The following is an 18909-nucleotide window of genomic DNA, read 5'->3' as shown; positions in this document are numbered from 1 at the left end:
TATATAAGGAATAAGACAAGCTAAATCTATTGAAATCTATAAACAAACTTCATTACTGGAGACAATAATATAGTACAAAAATAATCTCAAAAACACAAAGGATTATTAGAGACACTTCATTATCTCGGCTCAATTGTATATAAGAATAAGCTTATTTTGACCTACATGTTTTCGTTATTTCCTTAAACCCTATCAAAAATTTAAATTCAACACATTGTATTTCTAATGAAAATGATAATTTTCAATTAACATTGTTTAATACGAAGAGAACAGCAGCAACGAGTTGCGTAACTTTCCCGGCAAAAATGTGTTTGTTTCAGAAACACACTAGCAAGGTTCAAAATTGTGTATGGCACTATCTGTTATGGAATGTCATAAAAATAATTTTTGTATTATTAATTATAATAAGGCGAAAGGCTTGATTTTCATGGTAGAGATGAGTTTCTAAAAATAATATAAATCGTAATAACGGTGAAAATTTTCATTAAGTCAACCCCATCCAAGATATTACACATTACACCCTTCTATTTCCCACATCCTCGACCTTTAACCACCAAAATTTAATAGCATCAATGCCACTTGTATATAGGTTACCGTACCAAATTTTCTCTCTTAATCTTTACCCAATCCCGAGATATTAATCAAAATAGACGTCAACACAAGCACAGATCAATATAAAGTCCTTCGCAGTTGACAGAAACGAGAGGAGTTTCCGAAAAGGAAGTAATGATGTCACTGAAGAGGGATTTATGATCGCAGTGTATGTATATACGTGCATAACAGCCGACAAAGTAAAGAAAAATGACGTAGCAAGGCTAGCAAATTAATGTTGCCAGTCACTTTAAGAGTAGCTACTGACGGTTGCCAGATTCTGCGCCGTTTCAAAACTATTTAAAACTCCCAAATGTATCCGCGAGATGATCCGCCATTTCCGAAGAACTAAAGATCGGTCTCTTAATTATGAATATCAATACTTTTGATTAATATTTAGTTTTATAATCTCAATTTTAAAGCGAAAACGTGAAAGAATTTTTGCCGCACACGGAGGAAAACATTGTGATGGTGGGGGTCTGTAAATTTTGTCCCCAATTCATACATATTTTATACCACCTGTGGAATTTTCCAATTGATTATATAACTATTGTACGCATTAAAATTGTTCATAGTTCTGTGGACCCAAATAGATCTACCCTATAAAGGCATTCAATGAGCATCAAAGACAAATTTTGCCTAGGTCTTTGCAAATTCTTGGTCAACCTCTGCCAATTAGCACCGATTTGTTTTACAAGCACAACAGATGTGTAGCTTATATTTGTATAAAAATATCAAGTTATATTGACCTTCATGACTCTGTTATTTACAGGAAAAGTTTAATGTACAGGGGCAAGACTACTAAAATCATATGCGGTATTTTAAATAAATTAAAAATTGCAACTCATTTTTATTCAATTCTAAGCTAAATGTAAAGACATTACTCAACAAAAATAGATATAATAAACCGTATTTAATTGTAAGTAGAATTACTACACTGTATTTAATATTAATTACGAAAAAAAGGCGACCTTGCTTAATTAATTAATATTGAATACAGACGTCTTAGATCTATTTGAAGCTTTTCCTCTCGGTGACACACTACCGTCCTCTGGGAAAAACTTCATACTCGTGCGAAAGACGTGATAACAGCCAGGTATGAATTATTTAATCTTGCAAACGATATCAAAGTTTATAAAATCGAATTGTTTTTGAAAATGGAAAATAACTTATGTCTTTCCCTATCTTAAACGTAATGTACGGTACGGTATAGTACAAAGTTTTCGTGGAAATCCAGACGTTCTCACGTCATACTCCAACAAACGGACAGACAAGGGAAATATGAATTTAATTATTTATATAGTGTACATAAATATATGTATATAAGCAATTTAACAATAAATGTTTAATGGTTACTGAAGGTTTTCTAGTTTTCTTATCCGAACTTTTCTTCTGAAAATACACACAATAAATGGTGTTTATAGAGGGAGATTTTTTTTCTTTGCACCAATCGCAAAAAGCCATAATTATAAAATATGATTTCCTTCGCGTCATCTTCCTTTTCGACTTCGATTATTGGAGAGTGGCGTAATGGACGGAGGAATTACATTGCGAACCTGGAACTTGTGATCCTGTTAATGCATTGTTTACAGAACTTGTAGCACGAAATTAGTACAGACTGGTTGCCTGCAAAGTTGTAGACACAGAACAGGTGATAGTGGAACAGGTCCACTATCTGTCGTCGTAAATTACGATGGAGTTTGACTTTTTATAAGTGTGGTGTCTGGGCAGTGTACTCGAAAGTTTAAACATGAAAACCAACAAAAACTCATTTATTCAGACGAGTCAACTCGGTCCACATAAATTAATGAAGACGGAGCTGGCTGGCTACTGTTACCACACACTTCACACCACTCGATACACCACAATAAATTTATATTATTGTGTAAAAGTTGTTATTACTGTCATTACACGGTGTTTACATTATTTCGTCTAAAAAACACTAACAGATTTTTCATAACTACAAAGTTAAAACAGACATACACAATTGAAAAACTGATAGAGTGAATAGAAATGTACAAGAAGCCTGATGAAGCTGCGAAACTAAGTGAAAAATTGTAATAACTAGCTCCAGTCTCTCCTACTTATCACCAGTATTAATAACTGACTTACTACTAACTGTTAACGTGAAGCCTCATATCTATTTCTTTCTTGTACGAAAGCTCTTTAATTAAGTCGCAAATAAATTGTCATTTAATCCTCTCGGAGATGGATAGAAGCCTGGACCATTTATATTTCTGGCCCTTCTAGTTTAATATATTAAAATGGACGAGTGTTAAAAAAATTGATAATTCGTTAAATATAATAAAAATATCTTTTTCTTAATACACAAGACAGTATGAATAACTTATAATAAATGTCTTCGAAACTCTCATAAATATGAGGCTTTAGATAATAACTATTAGTATATATTTAAATGTGGTTATATATTTCTGTGTTCTTTTAATTAAGAAAATAATATAGATGTTAGGTAAATTGAAATATAAATTAATAATACTTTTATCAGAAGGTAGGATATGTTACAAACAATTTCAGACAAGATAGAATTTCAATTAAATGAGATAAACGTGTCCAGAAGTCTGCCCGTGCCATAATCGAAGGTATTCAAGATTATACCAGAAAATAAATTACATCCATTACAAAGAAAATGAGTAGGTCCACACATTTTGATCTTAATACCCATATAATCCTTACAAATTACTTTATCCCAACTTAAATAATAAATGTACCTTGATTAACCGGCAGCGTGTGAAATAAGTATAGGCGATGCATAAATATTATCCAATTTAGTGTTCTGCGATCAAATTTTTCAGTGTAAATGGCAGAATGCCAAGATATTTAATTTTCGAGTAAAGAATAAATTGCTTTCATTACGTTTTTAATTATATTTTTTTTGTAAATTTAATTATTGTATCTTAAATGTTAACAACTAAAATGAAACGTTGACAATTTATCCTGTTAAACAATAGGCTCCTAAGGTGGAATGATGCTTTTTTAATGTAATTTTTGGCTCTTTGAGAATACTAAGAGGGCCTTTTTAATCATGCCCATTATAGTTTGGCCAAGCACGCAACGGAGGCAGCAGATAGCGAGTGACATATCCGGGACAGACCGCATTTGATAAATTCCTGGAATTTCTCCCTCAGATTCGATCTCGGATCCTCCAGGGAGGTAGGATGACGCGCATACAAAGGATCTGGGGACTTAACCCCTCCCAGTTGGGAAGAATTAATACATTAAATAAAACTAAACAGTAGGGCCTATATTTTCATGTAACCTATATCTATTTTGTACTCGTTTATTTTCTCCTTAGTCTACTGTATTGTGTTACTCTATATACATAAAGCATAATATAAAAATTAATAGATACGTTATGAAAAAACAATGTGTTTTTAAATCTATCCTTTTAAATAATCTACAAAGAAAACTATTTAAGATGATGCCCCTAAGCCCAGGTTTATCTAGCTTACACCTAAATCCCACACTGAATGGAACCTATATTAACAAGGAAGCTTATACTTTTATTTATGTTTTTTTGCTCGTTATTTATTTATCCACAATATAAAATGAAATAAATCCTTAGTGGACCATTTGGTCGATATTATCGCGCATTTAATCAAAATTCGGACGACTTACGAGTCAAAAATATAGCTGTGGGTCAACCTGACTTGTTTTGTTCTTATCGATTTTTGCCTTGACAGAAAACTAAACAAAACATCGTGTCCCAGACAGATAATAAAAGTCAGACAAACAATAATTCAATTTGGTAACCGTTCTTTCTAATATATATAAGATTAAATTAAACAGAGTATTATTTTTTTTTCTTTTGTAAAGTCACTATTCATTCGAGTAATTATAATCGAAGCAAAAATATTCTAACTTCACACTACTTTTTTTTTTTTAATGTTCTTTATCTTTTTAATTTACGCTTTATTTACTTGGTGATTTCAGCGAAACATTTTACCAACTTGCAAACAGAATTAATTAAATTCTTTCAATTAATGAAGTTCCTCGAATATTAAAAGACTTTATTTATTACAGTTATTGCATTACCAACTTAATTATAATTATGCTGAGTTTGTAAACTGAGTTTATTCTCGAATATAATCTTATTTAGGCTAATAATTAGAAATGGAAGAATATCACTCTAATATTCTAGTGTTCGCCCATCTTTACCAATTTTGTTTTTACCCCCCCCTGATAATAGGCTATAACAGAGGGCAATCAGCCAAGAAAGGACCTTCAAACGTCGAGAAATGCAAAAAGATTTGGGGAGTTTTTCCTGTATGTACGGATGTGTGGAGGAACGATTTTGTTCACCCACTTCGAAGTGTCTTTTGTGGAAAATTTCTGAAATTTTTCAGGTAGGTTTGAGTATTAATTAAGAGGATTGATGCTAATAAAGTTTGGTGGTTAAATGTCAAGAAAGAGGGGCGATAGAAGGGGGCCAATCTCTACTAATAACTGTGTTAACGGGGTACTCTCCTACTGACCTTTAAAACAGGAATTTACGCGGAAGATTTATTTCCTTTAATTATTTTTCAACCGTTAACCTAATTGTTCATCGAACCGATAGTTTCAACGAAGATGATTTTAATGAAATTATATGATGTTCATATTAATCGATAGCGAAAAATTGAAAATGTCGATTCTACACACGTTCGTATTAAAACCTTTGGCTGGTGTTTATCTAGCGAACTGCACTAGAATTCGGAATTATTACTGGGAATAGATTTAGGTTCCCGCTAAGAAATTTCATTATAGAACTCTCCCGCAGATCGTCTTAAGTAAACAATCAACTACGGCACGTTTGTGTGAATTGTAAAAGCTTTTATACAGGGTTTTAACTAAAAGTGAACTTCCGACTTTTATGTTTTTAATGTTGTTTAATAGAGCGTAACGTTATATAATTTTCTACTGTTGTGAATTTCTGTAAAAGTAAACATTACATCTGACTTACTTAATGGATAAAAACTTTATATATGTTAATTAATTTAACCTTGAATAAATAGAATTATTTATAAAGCAGGAAATTTATCAAGTTTTTTAAAATACAGTTTAAACACTTTCAATGTTACTTTTTTTAAAATTTTAAACATTTTATATATAGGCCCTACTGTATTTCAATATCACATAACGTCACAGATGTGGAGTGATATTGAAAGTATTGCTGTTTATTTCTTACTGATAAAAGTTGGAAATAGAAGGGAAAACTGTACTTTATCTTACTCAAAAAAATGATTTTACTATCTTTAAAAGATAATTTATTTCATGTTTTCTTTCCAAAACATCTCATTTTGCTATGAATGTATTTCTGAAATGAGATTTCCTGTTGATTTTGATGAATTTTATATCTTTGTTAAACTACTACTATTTACTGAGAAGTAGATTCAAAGCAATTCCTTCGGCAATTTATATTAAAATTTTACCAATTCCATTTTCCTAATGTTCTGTTTCTTAATCTAACATCTCAGTGCGAATTCTCAATCATCATTTAGATAATTCTAGTAGTAATATTTGTTGATTTCGCAATAGGGTAATTTATTAATTGTCTTAATTAATTGCCTGAATTAAACAATACTTTCAGAAAATTTCATTAGGTATTACGGTATTTTGTATATAATAGAGTTATCATTATTTAGAACTTTTCGTTCCTTTTTATACACGATTATTAATAAGTTTGCAATGTCTGAGGTTATATATTTAACAAGGGCATTTTTATATAGAATTCATCATTCAATGCCAAATGCAGATCATTTTTAACATTTATGTGTCCAGGAATAACGCAGCATAAATAATATTTTGCATACTTTCTAGAAAAAACTTATCATCTGTACTGTATTTACTGTACAATTTTCGCCTAAAGGTCAAGTATATAAAATTTTACATCTTTCCTTATTTGATTTAAATTTTAAATCTCTGGAAAAATCATCCAACAGCTGCATAAAATCTCAAAATAACCCACATGGAATTTGGATTATTTCTAATTTTTTTAATGCAAAAATCATGTAAATTAATTAACTCATTTTACCAGTATTTAATTTGCTTTCTCGCTGTCACACTAAATAACATTTTAATGTAAATAAGTGCTTTATCTTTAGAATATTTCATTGTGAAATTTATTTTCAAGTTGTTTAATATCCTTTGATATCATTTGCATTCGATTAGTCTGCAAAAAAAAAAACAGGTGAAGGTCAGTTTAGATAGTGAAAATTAATAACCGTGTTTTATCAGTAGTACGAATCCAATTAAAATAATTATTAAATATTTTTCGAGTGTTCTAAATATAGCAGATAACGATATATTTTCAAAAGAATATCATGGATCAATACGAGATTCCAGTGTATACGTACCGCAGTGCAGCTATAATCGACAGGTTACTGTTCCTGAACTGGTAACCAACATTTGCTATTAATTTCATGGTCATTCGATTTGTTTGAACAATCAAAGGTCAACCCGCTTTGTGTTTAATTTAAAACCTGTACTTGTCTGTCTAAACTTTTAAATTTTGTAACTGAGAATCGTTAAGAGTTTACAAAGCACTAGATAATTTCTTGTTTACCTGATAATTAACAGGATCTGTTCGTTTTGTCCGTTGAGTCTTTAATAATTTGAAATTTCTTCTTGAGCTCGAGAACTGTACTTTCCGNACAAAATTTGTAATAATTTGTATATATTTTCTAATTAATATACAAAAAAAATTAATTAATTTACATTGTTCTTTGTTTTATTTATTTTTTAAATTTTGTTTTCCTCCCTCAGATAAAGAAAACTGCCTGTTATATACGTTAATATTTAATAAATAAAATAAATTTAATATTTGTATAAACGAAAGAAGAAGAAGAATTTTTTTTAAGTGAATAAAATTAAAAAATAAATTATAAATTATAGTTTCTTGAATATGTTTGTAATATTTGAGGAGAAACACGAAGCAAGAGAAATTCGTTTCTCTGTTAACATGTGACGATTTCGATTTTCATCTGTGATTCTAAATTTAGAAAATAGTCCTAAAAATTTATGATTTGATTCTCTGAATTCCCCTCCAGTTTCCCCTTTCTTCTTCCTTCTTTTCTTTAATCCTAAAGCAACAGAAAGTTTAAATCCGAAGCCGATTACAATCAGATTAGTTCAGTATAGATAAGTGAAAATCAAACAAAATGCCTTTAAACGTAAAGTTTTTTTTTTTTATAAATAAATTACTGTTGCATCTAATAATCAATAGTGTGTAAATGTCCTAACACAAAAGGACTAGACAGGTCAAAAATGGCTTGGCTAGTCCTTCAAATTATCTGTTATAAATTATACATTTGAGTATTAACAAAACATTATTCTTTAAAATCAAACATAAATATATAATATAATTTTAATTCTGTTTTGTAATAAGTTGTTTGGGTCTTTGTCGATCTCAGAAAGGCCCTGGTAATCAGTGCCGTAACTAGCCATTCCTGTGCCCTGTGCAAGAATTTGCATTTAGGCCTCTTAATTAATTAGGTTTGGGAAAATAATAAAACAAATACATGCATTTTGGGCCCCCTTCCAAGTGGGCCCTGTTGCACCTGCCTAGATACGGCATTGCTGGTAATATATCATAGTTAGGCCTACTGTTTTTTTTTTGTATATGGGGGCCTGATTTTGTTCACCCTGTTTGAAGTTTAATAACTCCTATTTTTATAATAAAATATCGCGACAGATGGCGCCACGGGCAGTTTTAAATGTTGCTGGGAAAGTTAAGCAACTCGTTGCAGAATATTTATGACAAATTTGGTGAGGTTGTCGAACAGTATAGAACCCTTTACTTAACAGACTTATATACAGATTAAAGCATGCAATACCCTAAGTTATTATATATAAAAGTAATTTTATATAAAGCTGTAATTTATCTAAAGACTTTGTATAAACATCATAAATTTATCTTTATGTTTTTTGATATTTGCAAGCCAGCGGGCATCGTTTTAAAAACTAGGTCATTGATTTAAATGCAGGAAATATAAAGTTAATTTCTTTACTTTTATCAGTAAAATAGGAATATATTTAAATGTTAAATCAACTCTTTATTAATTTAAAAATCGAGGAAATATTATATTAGACGTGTAAACTCTGCTTTCAATGTAAACATCCAGAAAAAAGTTAACTAAGACAGGATAACTTTTTATTTAAATATTGTAATTTCATTAAGATGTGTCTTGATGAAATCAGTTATAAACACGTGCTCTAGTTTTTAACTGAATTATTTGTTGGAAATGATTTGGGTTTTGGGAAATATCAGAAACAAAGAAATAAATATGTCTTTTATTCTGATGTCTCCCATTAGAAAAAAAATTTTTTTTAGTAAAGTAGAGCGAAAAATTCCATTAAAATATACACAAATAAATAAACTGGATTCGTCGGTTTTTTAGCACAGCAGGAATACAAAACACAGTGAAGAGTAGACTAGTGTTTGTATGTTTTCCATTTTTATCTTTTATAATAAAAGATTTGATTCATTTGTTTAAATTATCTGTTAACTTTAAGCCATCTTTAATTTCTGTTATCGGGGACGGTTCTTTCTTGTCCAATGGATATTATTTATGAATAAAAATAAATAAATAAAAATTATTTTTAATAAAATATAAAATTCATCTGGATACGAGTCCAAGTTTACTTGCCATGTCTAATCACCAGGAACTAATTATTTTTCGAGTGTTCTAAATATAGCAGATAACGATATATTTTCAAAAGAATATCATGGATCAATACGAGATTCCAGTGTATACGTACCGCAGTGCAGCTATAATCGACAGGTTACTGTTCCTGAACTGGTAACCAACATTTGCTTTTAATTTCATGGTCATTCGATTTGTTTGAACAATCAAAGGTCAACCCGCTTTGTGTTTAATTTAAAACCTGTACTTGTCTGTCTAAACTTTTAAATTTTGTAACTGAGAATCGTTAAGAGTTTACAAAGCACTAGATAATTTCTTGTTTACCTGATAATTAACAGGATCTGTTCGTTTTGTCCGTTGAGTCTTTAATAATTTGAAATTTCTTCTTGAGCTCGAGAACTGTACTTTCCGTTGATTCTTGCAGTGTTCCTTGATTCGTTAAAGTAGTATTTCTTCTAAAATTATAATTAAAAATAAGTAATTAATTTTTTTTTTCAAAATTACAAATTAGATGTAATTTATGGTCTTTTTTTTTCTCAAAAAAACTTTGTTATAGTGAGCTACTGTAACTACATTTCTTTCAAAGAAAATGGAGAGCGAGTGAGAAATTTGATCACTGAAACCTGATATTGTGAAGTTTAGATGAAAACAGCAATAAAAGTAAATGAGAGAGCAAACTCCAATTTTCAGATATTAACAGATAATGATTATTTTAATCCCTATACACACAAGTACCTTTTAAATTCTAGCGACTTCATTACTTTAAAAAAAAAATAATAATACTAAAAAATTAATTAAACTCCCATTTAAAAATAAAGTTTCTTTGCATTATTTAATTTTTCAATATAAAATCCGTACTATAATTACATAAAGTTTACCAATTCGTGCACTATAAAATCATTATTTTGAACAAAATGTAAAGTTTTTTTTTTTTATAAATAAATTACTGTTGCATCTAATAATCAATAGTGTGTAAATGTCCTAACACAAAAGGACTAGACAGGTCAAAAATGGCTTGGCTAGTCCTTCAAATTATCTGTTATAAATTATACATTTGAGTATTAACAAAACATTATTCTTTAAAATCAAACATAAATATATAATATAATTTTAATTCTGTTTTGTAATAAGTTGTTTGGGTCTTTGTCGATCTCAGAAAGGCCCTGGTAATCAGTGCCGNAAATATTATATTTTTAATTGTGTTGGGATTGTCACCTGTGGACATTTTAAACTGTTTTACATATTCGTGCAGAGGCATAGCCTCTAAAGAAAGGTTGTCTCTGCAATGGAAATAGTTGTTCCTGGTGATTAGACTTGGCAAGTAAACTTGGACTCGTATCCAGATGAATTTTATATTTTATTAAAATGTAATTCTGCCAGCCCATTTCTACAAACAAAATAAAAATTATTGAACGTCATCTTTTTACTTCAAACCTATTCAAACACACCTGTAATGCATTACACTTCTGAACAATCTGTCCTCTATTCATAATTTTCCATTTGGTAAATACGTCGGAAGGCCTTTCTAATACATCTGTGGGGACGGACGGTTAGTCGAGACAGTTAAGACGTCAGCCTACCGATCCGGGGATCTGGATTCGAGTAGCTTTGCCAAGTTAGAGAAAATTCCTCTAGATTTAAGGGGAAATTTTTGGTCTAGGGGTAAAAGTTTTGGGGGAAAATCTAGTTAAGAAACTCGTTGTTGGATTTTTTTAAAATAATTTATGTTTAATGCGCTATGTGTAACGTAATTTTATTTGTATAATTTAACACATCGTAAAACTACTTCAATTCATTTTCGAAATATTCGAGGTAATTTTGTTTTTATACTGTATAAAATATTCAAAACAATAATTTATCTATTATATTTGAAGGTTTCTTTGTTACTACAATAATACGAAAAGTAATAGTGTATTAATATGACAACAAAATACATTTAAGGATAAAATATTATCTAAGATACGAGAAAAATATAAATTATTCTCACCACTGTGGTCTTTCATCTGTTGTAAAAATCGTTATATGAATGAGTGATTTCCCTTTATTCCTGAAAGAAAAATTTCTTCGTTTTAATTACTTTTATGCTACTAAGGGAGACTAGAGAAATGGCGAATACAATTTAGATGATCCTACCTAACGTAATTATGTGAGAAAATATTTCGTAAATTAACATATATCCACATTTAAGGACCTTTCAGTAATGTAATGTAGAAAAATCTCTTATGTAACATTATTGAACACGTGGATGACACCTGTAACCGGTGGGAGTGCCAGAGAGAAAGAGTATTTCCCCAGTCTTCCCTGTAGTATTCGTATCATACTACTGTGCTTACAATCAATTAATCTCAATTACTTAATAAATTTTCCGGCAAATTGAATATTCTCTTCACGTATAATTTTATATCTACACGGTTAACTGTAGTAAATATTGCAATTCTGGAAAAGGATTCAGAAGATAATGTAATCACTGAAAGTCGTCACATCTAGAAGATAAAAGGCTTTACAATTTTAACAAAGATCGATTAGAATTTACTTATTTGAATTATAATTAAACAAAGCGCAGTTATTCCTATTTATTTAACCTGATTCCTTAGTTAAGCTAACAATCATGGCTCTCTTCCAGCATTTGTAATTTTAGTTTTTTTTTATTGCTTTTTATCTTGTATCTTACATTAGAAAGTCATTTATATTCATAGATTTTCTAAACGTCTTTAACCGCTCTTAAAATTAGTATAGTTGATGACAATTTCACTCTCTTTATATACCTAACGCATGTATATAGAATGCAGAAGATGGTATTCTTTAAATAATTCTGCATAAAGAGATAATATCGGTTTCTTTTTGAATCTAATATGTTAAAATATACAGGATTAGCATAATTAAAGAGTAGGTATTCAGAGCTCTCACAACAGCGCCAAATTTAGTCCTCACGGTTGCATTCTGAAATAGAATCTTTCCCGCAAACTCAGGACAATTTGATCAAAAATTGCCCAATAGTTCTGCAGTTTGCACAGAGATTTCTGAACAACTAGTGTTTAATTATGATTACCCTGTACAATACAATAATTGTATATATATATAGGCTATATTTATCGGTATTGATGTACAGTATATATATATAAACTTAAATATAATTCTATATACGAGGTATTGACGTCAAATGGGAAGATAGCAATTGGAAGAGAAGAAACTGCAGGCACTGCCCACCTTTCAAACATTTGAAGGTTTGTTCTTGATTTAACGGTTTCAACTAATTATTTGGCTGTATAACTTTTATAATTACTTTATTCTAATTAATCGCCTCCTTACTCAACGGATTAATCCATTTGTCATCGAGTAAATCTGTATATAACTTTTCTATTATTCATCAATTCTGTAATTAGTTCTGTTTATCTTGTTTATAATACAATAAAAGTAAATAATAAATTGAATAGATGTATACATACGGCTCACATATATAATATCTTTTATCTGCAAATTTAGGTTTATGGTAGATAAATGTAGACTAACGACACCGATAAAAATAATTACGCGCTTCATGTCGGCATTACGTATTTAATCATTTAAGGGTGGAAGTCAATTGAGGAAATTCATGGAAACTTTATAATTGCAATCCTATGTAATTTCCCTAAAGGGAGTATATTTTAATTTGAAATTATGACATCAACGGAAATGTAATTTGCAATATTTATAATGGGCTCATTTAGATTGTTTGTGGCAATAAATTAATAACGATAACAGAAACGTTCATGTATATATATATATATATATATAAAATAGGAAGTTACGTTAACTTTATATTAATCAAGTAAACTTGGACTCGTATCCAGATGAATTTTATATTTTATTAAAATGTAATTCTGCCAGCCCATTTCTACAAACAAAATAAAAATTATTGAANTTTATAATGGGCTCATTTAGATTGTTTGTGGCAATAAATTAATAACGATAACAGAAACGTTCATGTATATATATATATATATATATAAAATAGGAAGTTACGTTAACTTTATATTAATTAAATACAGTTTCAAAGTCATTTATTACTTTATATCGATTGTTGTGTTTTCTTACTACTTAAAAAACTGTTCATGCCGGAAATATTAAAGCGAAACACGATAAAGGGAACACGCTATTAAGATAAAAGCGAATTTGTTTTCTAAGTATGGTTCTAAATGAGAATTCGATTTAAAATGTCCAAAATCAAATTCAAATCCTTTACGTAATGTATTGGTTGATAATAAAAAATGTACCGTACGAACATATTATTAAAGCAAATATATTTTTATGTAAGTGTACGTAATGCACGGGACTAGAATCGATTAATAAAATTGTCAGTAGCAAATTATTTTGCTTAAGAATATAGAAATTCTAATAAATCATTATGTCCTGTATTTCGTGTATACCATTCATTAATTATAAACGTCTAAGTGTTTGTAATATTCTGTAATATTATGCTTATAAAAATTTATAAACCAAACTACTTTGTTCTAATCAAGCGAGCGGAATGGCAAGCGATTAAGGTATTAGCTTACTACTCAGAGAAATCCGGCAATGAATCATTACGGGTCGAACATTTTTGGGAAGGTTAGTCCCGGATATATCGACCCCCGTCTGGCCTGAACGTCTCAAATTAATATTATTGTCTGGGTGGCGTTATCCCACTGCTCTGGAGAACTGGGATTGAATATGGGATGGCAAAAATTACTGGGAATTTTTTATGGGCGGTGGCAGTCTGTTCCGGATGTGTCACCACCTGGACGCCCCCATTGTGGGCCTGGATTAACCCATGATGCGTATGAAATAAAAAAAAACGTCTTAGCCCCCACAGGGAGGAAAGAGCACAAAAAAAATCAATATTGTTATGTAACATAAACGATTTTTAGACTCCCGTGTCTAGTTCTGTATCTGCTTATTAAATTTTAAATACGAGAATAAAATTCCATAAACTTAACTAATTATTACAGAAAATATTTAACATTTTATATTGTTCTTACTGAATATTCGGTGTAATTAGTAATTCAAAATGAACAATTGAGACTATTGATTATAAAAGAAGTAATAATTAAATACATTTTTACTGTTTTCCGTATACTACCTCGTATATTTTAATTTTTCTAAAATGTATTAAATAAATAGAATTACTAATGCTGAATTTACGAAATAATAAAATATAATAATATTGTTTCTATAAATAAATATTCATTCGTATGTAATTTAACACTATAAAATGAATTATTGATTATAAATATTTTACGCCTACATTGCATTATTATTAAATAAAATTTCCTAGTGATGTCTCTTTGTAAGATTAATTGCTTAAGGAACTTAATTTCCGAAAATAATTCTTCTAGAAATTTTGAAGGATAAAAAACATGTTTATGAGACTTGTTTTTTCGAATAATTTCCTCTAAAACAATTGTTATAGTATATATAAACATACTTAGACTTATTTTATGCGTTGAATATAATTATTAAAGTCATATAACACTTGAAATTACCGTCCCTAAAAAAATCCTCTTACTGAAATGTCAATATATCTACGATGGTAAACTGTGGATCTTCTAGACCCCTATTGTTACTCCCATATACTTATACAGTTTGTTTGTATAAACTTTGTACGGTACATACTATTTACACATAGTATATAATATTTACACATACTATATAATATTTTTGTAAGTTTTCTGTCTGTTACATTGTTTAATACATACGGGATTGTTTAACTCGCAACTGAAATCTTAGGGTACATTCGAAAAGCCTAAGGAGTTAAATGATTGTTTATCTAGCCAGTCATAAAGTAATAGTAATATTTACTACAAAACATGATTATTATATACAGTTAAAATACTGTAAATAGGAGATGCGGCTTTCCAATAGAGGGTGTATTTCTGAAAGGCCATGTTTGCCCACCCTTGCAATATACAAAGAAAATAAAGACGTAACGTCAAAGTGTAACATACATAAAAGAAAAAGGAAAATTTAAGATAAGAATACGGTAAAATAATATATACAGTAGAGCGTCGTTTATCCGAAAGTCGGTTATCCAAAAGAATTCCAGTAGGCCTAAAGTATAATTTTTATTTGTTTTTATATTTTTCAATGTATTTATTTCGTTTGTAAAACATAAAGAAATCATTTTTAACGATACAATAGCCACGATTATTATTTTAAAAAGTTTACGTTAGGCTTAACATCAACGAAAATTCAACGCGAAGCGACACGCAACGGAGAAAAATTTGAACACAGGATAGGTTATATTTTTCGTACATAATTGGTTATCCGAAAAATAAGTTATCCAAACAACCCCAGTCCCCAATTGATTCGGATAAACGACGCTCTACTTTAATTGAGATTAGACAAGTTATATAAAATAAAACACTGTAGCTATACCGTAAAATCTGTATAAACCGGAATGGCGTGGTATCGAATATTTTTCCCGTTTACGCAAGTTTCCGCTTTATTCAGGTTACGTTTTTAGATAGATTTTACTGTATAAATACTTAATACAAAAAGACAGTAGAGTAAAACTTAAGAAAATAAATAAATTAATTAAAGTAAAATGAGGATTAGCTGCAGATGCCTAAAGAAAAGTTTACAAGGACGTTTTAAAAAAACTGGAAATCTCGGAATAAGAGTATTTTAACAGAATAAATATTGTGTTCACCTTTTAAAAAGAATGATTTTCTGAAGACATCATTAACTAGGAGTAGTGAAGCAGAATCATTTCTTGTTCTTCCATGAAAGATACTTAGAAATAGTTAGTCGGAGATAGAAAACCTTTAGAATATGTTAAAAACAAAATCATATCAAAATACTCAATGGAATAAAATAAGATAGGATCTCCTCTAGATCTGGTAACATTAAAAAGTTTGTTTGTTTTGCTTGGCAGTAGCCTTCTATAGGAAATTTGAAACTGCTGAAGACTGGACCGGTAAGTAATAGTCGATCACTGACTGAAAGTTGAAGATAAATCTGCAATGCTTCGAGATCAGTACAGATTTATTTTAGGCCATAAGCGTAAATTAAGAATAAGATTATTGAAATTAAATTCAATATAAGATAAAAGATTAGCTGCTTAGTACTGAATAGTGAGAGATTCTATACACTGGAAAAAATAGATAATAGAAGTCGACTAGGTAGATTTTAAATAAACGTAATAGAATTATTTAATCAAGAGAAAACCGCAGGATGAATGCCATAATAATTACGAAGAATGTCCAACAAACTTAAATGTAACACAGTGTCTAAAGCTTGCAGAATATCAATACACATGACCACGGCCTAGTCTAGTTTATGTACGAGGCCTGGGGACGGAGTGGGCCCGTTTAACTTTTGTGTTTTGATCAAATTCTTGCTGAATTTGTAAAATACATATTATTTTTTATAACGTAGTTTTATTAATTTACACAATATAAGTATATAATTTTAGAAAAAAAAATGGCAGAAATAAAGTCTGGGTTGTCACCGAGAATAGGAAAAAAACTAGAAATTCCTTTAAATATATTTACTTTAGCAATGTCAAGAGCTTATCAATTTTAATTAAAACTTAAAATATTTTTGAAAATTTATAAGTATATTCTAATCTATTAACAGTATATTTATAAATAGAGGGATTAAATATATTGTTTTTATGCATCTATGACTACTAGTATCTATCTTTTCTTTCCTGTTTGATTCGTGTTACTTGAAGTGTTGCATTCAATCGGATATCTTTAGTTAGAATAATCGGACAGGGCTCAAATTTTCGATCGATATATTCCTCAAGGTCGTATAAATACTCTCCCTGACTCGACCTATTACAGGGGATCTGTACGTCTGTCAGTTCGATAACGAATCGATAAGATTTTCGTAAGAGACATTTCAAGTTTATAAATTTTAGGAATTGTCTAATATACAAGAATTAGACTAATTCTAAAAAAATGCTATACTTGTCAGTTAATTTGTCAGCCAGCCAATTTACTACTAATGTATGACACGAAATATATCGTGTAAAGTGTAAGATAGATATCAACAAAGGTATACTAATGTGAAATAATAGAAAATAAAAGATTTTACATTTTATTCTTTTAGTTGTATAACGGTATATAATTAACGGAATTAGGAATTATATAACTTGAAATAGTATAATCGAGATTAATTAATTAAAGTTTTGAATACGGCAATAAATTTATATCTTATTATACAATTAATGATGTATCTTTTAATAATATAATAGGATTAATTCATTATAATACAATACATTACTTACTTTATAAGTGCCTTTTCAACTTACGAATTTTCTTATATTTGAAAACCACGAATTCCTTTTACGAAAAATCCAGCAACGAGTTGTATAACTTTCCCGGAAAGAGTTAAAATTGCGTGTGGCGTCATCTGTTACGAGATATTTATTTAAAAATTTATTGTATTATTAATTATTGTAATATGACAAAAAGTTTAATTTTGAGAGTGGAGATGAGTTTTATATATATATAAAAAAAAAATAATTGTAAATGTTCATAACGAGTAAAAGTTCTTCATTAAGTCTGACTCCACCCGAGATGTAACACGGGACTTCCCTCTATCTCCCTACCCCTCGACCTTTAACCACCAAAATTTAATAGTATCAATGCCAATAATACACAAACCTCCCTGCAAAATATCAGAAAATTTTGACAAAACGCACGGAAGCCATTAAGCTTCAAAGTGGGTGAACAAAATCGTTATATAGAAAAAAAAAACAAATATTTTTTTTCATTTTTCGATGTTTCAAGGTCCTCTTGAATTCAAAAACGCAAAAATCTTGTGGGTGGGGTCAGTTTTGATCGATCGCCATACTTTCACTGGGGCGTTATCCTATGGGCAAAAAGACAATTGACTGGGGCCCTCATCAACGGGGGGTCCCAAACAGATCTTTTATAAGAAAATATTCTCCCGAAGAAAAAGTCTGAAGTCAGCACTATACATAACTCAAATTTGCTTGGGCCCCTTGAAACTATAACGTGCCACTTCATACTTTCCCTCTGTTATATATAACAGTTGAAACGTAATATTTATACTGTACTATTTTAATTATAAAATAGCATTAATTCATTATAAAGGGGATTAAATATAATACTTACTTTACGATCCTCTTTTCAATTTATAAATCTTCTTATACTTGTAACGAGGAAAAAGTTTTAATCTTATTTTTAATTTAAAGTATTGTCTTGCCCCTGTACATCATACTTTCTCTTTAACAATAGAGTCGTGCCGGCATCCTCCGTTCTGGGGTAAATTTGTTAATCGAAATCACGTGACTTCCGGCCTGGAACCGGAAGTTAGTGTATACTTAATGGGGGGCCTTTTACGCCTAAGCTTTCCGTATCTGGTCTCGACTTTCATCTACCTGACTCCGTTTTCGAGTTTAAAGAAGAAAATACAGCAGACAGACGGGCGACAGGTTTCCAATTTTTTAAATAAAATATGATAACAGATGGCGCCACCGAAATTTTAAATGTTGCCGGGAAAGTTAAGCAACTCTTTTCTGTACAGTCGACCTCCCCTATAACACTGTTGATTTTTCCGTTTTATATGAATTCCATGTTGTACGAGTCACTTAGATTTTACAAATACGTGTGCGGGGCTGTGAACGGCTCACGTATTTGTAAAATCTAAGTGACTCGTACAACATGGAATTCATATAAAACGGAAT

Source organism: Centruroides sculpturatus, unplaced genomic scaffold, assembly GCF_000671375.1.
Source record: "Centruroides sculpturatus isolate CEXI.00-Female unplaced genomic scaffold, Cexi_2.0 scaffold605, whole genome shotgun sequence".
In the NCBI taxonomy this organism is placed as follows: domain Eukaryota; kingdom Metazoa; phylum Arthropoda; class Arachnida; order Scorpiones; family Buthidae; genus Centruroides; species Centruroides sculpturatus.
This window is presented reverse-complemented; position numbering follows the sequence as displayed.